The sequence below is a fragment of the Callospermophilus lateralis genome, chromosome 17, assembly GCF_048772815.1.
Source record: "Callospermophilus lateralis isolate mCalLat2 chromosome 17, mCalLat2.hap1, whole genome shotgun sequence".
NCBI lineage: Eukaryota > Metazoa > Chordata > Mammalia > Rodentia > Sciuridae > Callospermophilus > Callospermophilus lateralis.
In genome coordinates this window covers 2279988-2288429 of record NC_135321.1, presented here as the reverse complement: position 1 = coordinate 2288429, position 8442 = coordinate 2279988, and positions in this window count along the sequence as shown.

The window sequence follows — 8442 nt, the reverse complement described above, 5'->3', positions numbered from 1 at the left end:
CATTCCAAATTCACAGAAAGTCTTTCTTTATTCTTCTTCCCATGATGCTAATTTTATTAATAGATTCTTCACAAATGGAAAGAAACACTAGATGTGATTCCTTTCTTGAAACAGGCTTACAACAACTTTCCAAAATTCCTAAAAATTCAAAGATAATATGGCCTCCAAAGATAACCTCACCTGACCACTCCAGGCAGAGGTCACTCCTCTAAAGAAATGTTCCACCTCCCCCACTTCAAACTCAGTGGTTCCCAGGACAAGAAAGAACAGAGGCCAGGGCTGGATGTGGACATGCTGTCTCCTCCACTGCCCTCAGATACACCCAAGCCCGAGACAGGCTGCTGCCTGCACACTGGGCCAGTCGCGGGTAGGGGCCGCCTGGAGAGGACAGGAGGGGGATGGCCCAAAAGGAGCCCAAACCACAGTCAATCACCACTCGCAGCACTGGCTGGTCCCCACACTCGCCCTCCCAGGACCTCCATCTTCCTCCCCGCTGGAGCACCCCGACAACTCTCCCAACCGCCACCTACTTACACTTCACAGAAGACCCACATCAGGATGCCGCAGCTCACTGGACAAGGCCGACTGAAAGGAGATGCAGCTCCCCACAAGAGTGGAAGGGCCGCTGCCCAGGCTGCCTGGGCCCTGAGAGTCTTCCACACACCAGCCTCGCCAGTTCTGGAAGCGAAGGCCCAGGTGTCCAACCCAAGCAGCCCAGTGCAGGCCCTTGTGTGAGTGGCAGCGGGCGATGAACAAATCAGGGCGCAGAGACAAAGCCCACGTCCAGCCCCATGTGTGGTGCACTGACCCCTGGCACTTCCTCGTGCAGGCAGGAAGGTGAGAGTTAACTGGACTCTTCCACCGCTGCCAGCGCTTCCGAGGGGAGGGATTAGGCCGCAAAGCACGCATCACTGAAAGGACTCACTGTGCCAGAACAGCCTCTCCAGGCACCGAGGCACACACACTCACAGCATGGGCGACGCCAGCTTCGGGAAGGAATGCTACTCCCAAGCTGAAATATTTATCATGTAGATATCTAATCCAACAAATTTAGGTTTCTTCTTGCTTTCTTCCATTAGTCCTATTAATTATGACTAGATCTCGTCAATCACAAAGTTGGACGGCTCTGGATGAATTTGGCCTTCTAGAAACCAAAGAGAAAGCTGATGTGCAAGTCCTGCACTCAACAGCAATGCCTTCATTAGTCAGAAACCTGCTATATTATAAGCAAAACACCACTTGCAATCAGATAACTAACACATGGCCACAAGTCCCTTTCTCCTCAGTCAAAAGTAGAATACACACAGGACGGCACAAGGTCCCCAGGGCCCAAACAAGCACTGGTAAGAGGAGAGCACAGGCCGGCTCCCTCCAGCCGGGGTAATCAGCTTATATTTCAGCTTCCTATTTCCCTTAATGCCTATTTCCATGGCATTAAGGTAAAATGCCGCTGAAACTCTAAACACAACTCAGTCAGACTTACAGCCACTCCCACAAAATTCTTTTTCTAAGATTCTTTGTGATAAATTATGAGTAAGACCAATATGGATCCTGGAAAAATTAACAAATAAAAACCCACAACAACCCCATAACCTGAGTCCTGGCTTTCAGGAAAGATCTAGGACTAAACCCCTACTTAAATCACCAGATCGCACTTTCCTTTTTTGCCCACTTGGGAAGACTGGAAGCATCTGTATTCCTCGCTTCAAAGTATTCCTTAAAGAATCTCCTTCTCTTTTCACATAAATGTTGTAAACTTAATCACATCACATGCTTTACTTAAAAAGCCCAAATTATCTTCTCTTTGGACTAGGTAAGAGGAGTTAAAAGTTTCATTTATGGAAGTAGAGACGATGTGCATTTAACACTGTGACCTGTTTTACTCAGCTTACTTGATTGGGGTCTCTGGAACATCTTATAAAATCAGAAATGTAAGACTGTGGCATTCCAAGGAGGGAAAAATTAATCTCTAAATTAGTACTCTGAAAACCTGCAGTGCTAAAACACTGATGTAAACCATTTGTGGGACATCAGTAATTAATATCAGGTATACATCCCAAAGTTAAAGTTCTTGACCCTAGAATGTTTCAGTATATTAGCCTATTTGGAAAGACTTCTGATAAAAGCTTTCAGAAATACAAATAAGCAAATCTCCCTTCCCTCTATTCACTATTAAAAACAATGAGATGCTACCAAATAAGCTACTTTGGTGTTCTGTTTCATTTCAGATAGAAATGTCCACTTCTCTTGGTTAGTTTTATTACAGATCATTGGCATTGCTATTCTTGTAGAATGTTGATGTATTCTGGATGTTTCAATATATTCAAATTAACCAAGCACAAAACAAAGATCACACTGATAAACTAGAGAAATATTATACACATCTGTATCTTAACACCTCAAAATTCTAACTCAGTTACAAAAATACTTACCAAGCTGCTTATCCTAGAACCCATTCTAGAGGGCTATAGGGTCACTCTGGTGAAACTAAAGATGTCCTCCTCCTGTGACCCAACTGTGAACACCCCTGACACCAGGCCAAGCTGCTCAACTGCCTTCTCCATTTTACCAAGGGGGAAAGGGGCCCTCAAAGTCATACACAATAGTGGTGTGTCATATATTTAACCGTGGCCAGTCTAAGTAAATAAAAATGCAGCTACTTTGTGGCCACAATTAAAGACGGCAAGAAAACACAGAAACAAATGATAATATGAGCTCTTTTTTTAACATGGCAGTAGCAAGTATCCTATCAAATGGCAAGCATGCCTGGTTCCTTAAAGTAACACATTCCTAAACCAAAATGCTTCCATCATAACAGGGTGGTTTGCACCATGATCTCGAAAACATCCTGTTGGGGGGCTCTCCACTTTGTTTCTACTCCAGTCAACGCACATTTCTCAATTTTTAAGTCACCTTTAGACTTAATGGCAGGTTCATGGGACATGTTTTATGTTTAATTAAAACCTCGTCTAAAGTTCCTCTGTGACTCGCTGGTTAAGTGAGTGCTCTAGGGGTCCAAGCGCTCCGTCCTTTGTTATGCAGTGGACACCCCTGAAGGCCCGATTGAGCCCACAGGCAGTTCGGGGCTTCTAGAAACAGTCCAGAACCTACCCCGGCCTCCTTATCACCAGACACCGACTGGATCACACACACAGGACACAAACCCAACACGCAGCAGCCCCTCGTCAAGATGCCCAAGACCAGGTGCCCACCGACCGCTCCCGCCCCAAACCTGCGCCCATTCCGCGCTGGACCCAACTCAGGTGGGAAGACTTATGTAAGCTCCTCGGGGGGCCACGCCTTTCCCACCGCCCCACCTCCGCCAGAACAAAGTGAAGTTTAAAATAGAAACCAATTACCTGGTCTCGGCCGCCTCTGCCCCGGAGCCAGCCGCGCCGCCCCGACCCTGCGCCCCGCCCGCCCGCTGCGCCCCGGTCCGCACGGACCCCCGCCTTTGTTACGTGCGAAGTTGGGCTGCGGGTCCCCGGCTCTTTCACTTCTTGGGTTACAGTGCAGCGTGTGACGTCCGCTCCACATGACGGGGGCGAGGGGCGGGCGCCCGGGGGCGGGGGCGGCGGGCCGGGCCTCCCTTCCCCGCCCACAGCCCGCCCCCTGGACGCCCGGCAACCCGCGGCACCGCCCCCGCCCCCGGGGCGGGCAGGTAGGCGCCCCGCCCCCGCCCCGCTCGCCCCCCGCCCCCGGCCGCGCACTCCGCCCCCCACCCCTCAACGGCGCCGGGGGCCCAGCGCCGCGGCGGCTCCGAGACACAGAAATAGGAATGATTTAATCCAACGACGAGCCCATTCCTCCCGCCGCAGCGCTCGCCGAGGGGGCGGGGGAGGGGGTCACATCGGTAGGACTCGGGGTGGGGGCGTGGGCCGGGCACCAACTCGTAATGGAGTTGGACGTTTCCGGAGCCAGAGCGACGAAGGGCGCTGGGGGCCACCGATGGACCCTCGAGGTGATCTCGGCGCGGCCTGGCACAGACACACCCGGTGTGGATCAGGCCCCTCTTTAAAGAGGGAGGCCCCTGGGTCTTTAACCGATCCTGGCATTAACACCAACCGGGGTGTACGGAAGAACAGCACCCCACAGGGCTCCCCCAAAGACACAGCGTCTTCAACGCTTAAACAAGCAGAAGCTAAGTGGACCCGTCCCTGCACTTCCTGAGGCGCGGGCTACATCAAGCCCACAGCACTGCCAGTATTCCTGGGAAATCGCTGCAGAGTGAGTCCGTAGGAAGCACTGGGGTAGCCCGTGACGCCACCCATGAATACGCGCATTGTGCGGAGCAGATGCGGCCAGGGCGCAACATTCATAAGTGGGGTGGGCAGCAGAACTTTCACTGACCATAAGTAGTTCACATTCTAGAATTTGCCATGGGCTGAGTATCAACTTCCAGTGAGAAAAATAAAATCTGAAGTTGGAAGATAACATACTGCCGTTCACTTTTCAACGGAGTTAACATCTGTTTCAACAATCCGCCTTCTCTGTACCCTTTTCTCGCGGCGAGTGGGCTCCACCACGCAGACCCCAAATGCGCCAGGGCGCGCCTGACTGGTAAGAACCAGCCGGATGGAGCTGCACATTTCGATTCCTCAATTGCTAAGAAGCATAATCATATCTTCCTCTTTTCCCCTTCTGCAGGTTTCAACTTGAATCCAAAAGTACCTCTGATGCCCATTCTTCATAGGAGGGCGTTCGAAGGGGGCAGAGTCTCCATTAGGATTGCTGAGTGCGCGTTTAGGTGGACAGACTTGGATAAACGCGTGTCCACGTCTAAATCACACATCTGTGCAAATGCAGGAACCTGCGGATGCGCGGGTCTGGTCGGATTTAGTGTGCAGACACACGGGCGCATGCACACGCGCGCGTGCGCGCGCTCACACACACTCACATCCCAAATTACCTCCGGGATGGAGAAAATCGCTTCGGATTGGCCAACAGAGCCGTCACTCACACCCAGGGGGCAGGGAGAATTCGCGAGGCAGTTTCTTTTCTCTTTTCTCCCTACCGTCTCATTTAATGTTAAAACAACAGGCAGACCCTGAAAGTTAGCCATCTACGCAGGGAGTCTGCCTCCCTCACCGCGGGGAGCATCAAACGGTCTCTACTTAAATATATCTCCTACTTTCACAATGGTCGAAAAGGGAAATTAGCAGTCGGGTGAGGCAGCTCCATGTAAGGAGGAGGGGGTCATCCGGGAGGGGTGGACGCCGGTGAAGAGTTGTTCTCACACCCAGAAAGGACTTTGACCTTTCATTGATTTAGAAATTAAAAAAAAAAAAAAAATGTTTTTCACAGGTCAGATTATAACACACGCTCATCCCTAATTTTTTAGCTCATTATTTTATTTTTATTATTTAAGCATGCGCCACAATCATGCTTCCTTAAGAAAGAACTGACCTATTTTTGGCTGGAGATGAACGACCATGTTAACAGATGTTAATCTTGTAATCTGTTTTTCCTGTAAGCACTTTACATACCCGGGTTTCAGACCTTAAAAATAACATCTTTTCCAAAAAGACCTGACGTCACAATTCACAGTGAAAAATCACACTCCCTCTTCCAATTTTTTTTCCCTGCAATGATTTCAAAGACATTAAATCTTTTTCACTTTATAAATGCTGATTTGTTCTGCCTCAACTCCCACAGGCTTTTATTTGCATTTCAAATTCCACAGGTTACACCAGTCGCCTTTTCAAAAAATGTAAACCAACAATGAAGCAGCAAATGGCTTTTTGTGCATCTGGATTAAATAAGGCACAGAATGAATATGTTTAAAAAGAGGGCTGTGCAAGTTGATCTTTGCACACCCGGAGACCAAGTGACTATCAGTAAGCCAGCGGAATGAGTGAGATACAAACAGCCCCAGAGCTCCCGGCTGATCCCGGTCTGCTGCGGGAAGCTTATTAACTCCAGTAATAAATGGGGCTGACTTACAGACCCACATTTTTCGTGTAAAAGGCTGGTTCTCTTGGGTCTCTAATTGCAGCGATCCACTAGCTTCCTAGGTCACAACGCCCGATTGTCACCACACACCAACCTTCCTCCATAAACCGCTGGTTTAAATACCCCACTCGGCTGGCTTTTAAACTTATTCATAACAAAGTTTCTTTAAAACTTGACGAGGTGGTTTAATCCAAACACCGATCGTAACTATTCTCCCTGAAAATGGCAGAGAAGGTGTCTTTCCAACCCCCGTCCCCGCCCCGCCAACGCACATCCCACTGCACCCTTCTCTTACACACCCGTGTGTGTGTGTGTGTGTGTGTGTGTGTCGCCATCGATATTCCCCTACCCTCACCCCCCACCCTTCTCCGACCTCAGCAAGACTCGGCTCCTCTCCGAGGAGTCCCTGCCCCCCAGGTCCCTTCCCCACCCCACTCGGAGTCACGGAGAGAAGCTCGCCCCCACCCCCACCCCTGCCCGAACTTCCCTTCCCAGAGCTCCCACTTCTTTAATGTTAGGATCACTCAAAAGCTCCGCCTGATGGGCAGGCAGCAGGGGAGAGGGCAGTAGGAACAAACCACCACCACCACCACACCACCACCACTACCCCCCCCCCCGCAAACATGTCCCTTAGGCAGCAGCGCTCAGTGCCCACAGGCATCGATCCCATCCGCCAAACCCTTAATAATTGAAGCGGCTCCTCGGGCCCCACAGCCCATCACCCACCTTCATTAGCCAGAACGTTTTACTTTAAAGTAAGGCAATTCGCTCTTTGTCTCCTAATGGATGAAGAGCGCATCGGAGCTCCCCTCCTCCCGCGTCGCCTTTGACGAAGTGTACAAAGCCAGAGCCTCTTCCGCGCTCCCATCCTGGCCCCCACCCCGCCCCTCCACTGCGGTAAAAACCACCTCCCGGGCGCTCGCCCGCCGCCCGAAGTTGCATCTTCCCACTCCGGGAATGGCAGAGAGGAGCAACTACCAACAGGGAAAGCCAAGTCGCCCCCCCCCCGCCGCGCCGGGGAGCCCCACCTCGGCGTGCCCCCACCCCACAAGGCACACCAGGGTCCCAGGCACGTCCAGGTCCCCGGCCTCTACGACCCCGCCCGCGCGCGGGCGCCGCAGCGCCCCCGCCCCGCGGCCCCTACCTTGGCGGGGAGGCGGCGGTACCGGGGAGGAGGACGCGCACGCCCCGCGCATCTGAAGGTGAAGCTGAGCGCCCGCGGCGCGGAGCCGAGCGCAGCACTAGACCGACCGCGCCAGCTGCGCCCCGGCGCGGGGGACGCGCGAGGGCGCGCGGGGCCCGCCACGCTCGCGGCCCCCTCCCCGCGCCGCCCGCGCGCGCCCCGGACGCGCCCGCCCCGCTGGGGCCCCGGCGCCCGCCCAGCACCGGGGGCTGTGCGGTGCAGGGAGGGGGCCTGATGCCCCCCGCCCGGCGCAGGCCCCAGGCTTCCCCCAGCCCGGGAATGGTCTGCCCTGTAGGAAACGCACACGCTCCACTATTGTCTCATCAGCACAAAGTTCTGCCACACTGCGGAGAAAGTCTGGAGGCTCACGATGACTCAGACGCAGATAATTCTTCCCCTAATCGCACTGAATCACGATCCCAGCGGCTAGTGGTCGCCCCCTCTTCTCAAGGTCTCAGGCTGCCGCAGCTCGGGTTCCTGGAGGCTGTTTACGCGCGCACACACACGCACGCATCCATACGTGCAGACGTGCTCAGGATGCAGGTCCAGCCGGCTCACGCACCTGGGCACTGAGCCTCAAGCCAGATCTAAACCTGGAGACCCTTCCTGTGGTCCCAGATTTGTGTGCGTTCCTGAACTTCCTGAGGAGTGTTTCTGGAAGTTCGGGTGCAGAGTATCAATACACGAAGTCCCAAATCGAGAGCCAAGGGTATGCTGCAAAGAGAACAGCTGCTCTGCTGAGTGGAGCTTGAACGCGATTGTCACTGTGGCTGTTTACTCGTATCCTTGAAAGTTCATCTCGTTTTGCTTTTGTTCTTAAAACTTCATTTCTTCGCCTCAACTACTCTACGTGGGACGTAGTTAGTTACAATAAATTGAGTCTGGGAATAGAAATCCTAATTTAACTCCAAAGAGCTTTAATGGTACTTGGCAGGGAGGGGCTGGAGGGGGAGGGGAGTTGGAAGCGGAGGGGGGAGGGGCCGGGCAGCGCGCCCCGCGATCCGCGGTGACGTAGGCCAGGGGAGCCGTGGCCTGCGGAGGGGCAATACTATCTTCTCCCACCAGGCTCTTGGCCATATTGTTCTGCTTTTCCGCGTGATAACTCCGCAGTGGAGGTGGATTCTGGCCAAGACGCCAACGTGGCTCTGCTCAACAATCGGCGCCGCAATCCGGGCGGTTACCTTTCGCCGTGGCATTTCTCCATGCCCAGCGCTCGCTGCTCGGCTCGTGCAGTCCGAGCCCTCCCCAGCTAGTGGCATTTACAACGGAAACTCCTTCAATATAGACGAGCTGCAAAGGGCGGTGCT